Consider the following 1,322-nt stretch of genomic DNA (forward strand, 5'->3'; position numbering starts at 1 on the left):
CACTTTATATGCTGTGCCACCTTTATTAAAGTTTAGCTGACATTATTATGTTTGTCTTATTCCTGTTAATGCACACTACTAAACTAAAATGATGTGTAACCAAAGACAATATCCACATCACACCCTTTAGTTGTTGTGTCTGACCCCGTGCAGGGTGGGCTTGAGATTTAATGCAGCAGACCATGTGAAAACGGCTTCATAATGCTACAAATGTAATCTGTATTCTTTAACCCACTTATTGACTGCCAGAGTACCAGACCCAGAATTAATTTTACTCAGAGTTTTAATTTCCCTCTGATTATACAGTACCTCATTCTAGGGCAGATTGCTAATTTCATGATGGAAAATTCACCAGTTAAGGACAAACATGTTATAAACTGAAAACCACAAAATCTAATTAGTATGTCTGAAAATGCTACTTCATTCAAACAGTTACTTTGGTTGTGTCAATATGGTTTATAACACAAAATCAAAACAAAAATTAAAAATTATTTCTGGATGGAAAAATTCTTGAATCTGAAATGGAATATTAACTTCCTTCCTGACAACAATTGGTTATGAACAATCAGTGGGTCAGTGATAATAGTCCAAAATCTAACAGAGAGCAGGATCAACGAATGAAAATCCCTATAAAATGGACAGATTAGCTAAATGATGAAATGCTTCTAGGTTAAATGCCCACAGGTTGAACACAAAAGTCATACAATAAAACAAATGGTCATACAATAAAACAATATAGTCACACAAGAAAACCACAAAAACAAATTCTCAAACATGGTCAACTCTTTCTATAGGAACATGAAGCTAAACGCGTTTTGATATCTTGCTCAAATTTACTAAGATAAATTATGTTTAAAACAAGCTATTTAAAAATTATTTTATTGGGGGCTCATACAACTCTCATTACAATCCATACATACATCTATTGTGTCAAGCACATTTGTACATTTCTCACCATCATCATTCTCCAAACATTTGCTTTCTACATGAATCCTTGGTATCAGCTCATTTCTTCCCTCCCTCCCAGTCTACCCTGCCTCATGAATTTTTAATGATTTATAAATTATTATTATTTTTGTCATTTCTTACACTGTCTGACATCTCACTTCACCAACTTTTCCATTGTCCATCTCCAGGGAGGGGTTATATGTAGATCTTTGTAATAGGTTCCCCCTTTCTACCCAACCTTCCCTCCACCCTCCCGGCATCGCCACTCTCACCTCTGGTCCTGAAGGGATCATCTGTCTTGGATTCCCTGTTTCCAGTTCCTATCTGTACCAGTGTACATCCTCTTGTCTAGCCAGATTTGTAAGGTTGAATTG

Source organism: Echinops telfairi, unplaced genomic scaffold (assembly GCF_000313985.2).
Source record: "Echinops telfairi isolate 266 unplaced genomic scaffold, ASM31398v2 ScPeMD7_7440;HRSCAF=8478, whole genome shotgun sequence".
Classification (NCBI taxonomy): Eukaryota; Metazoa; Chordata; class Mammalia; order Afrosoricida; family Tenrecidae; genus Echinops; species Echinops telfairi.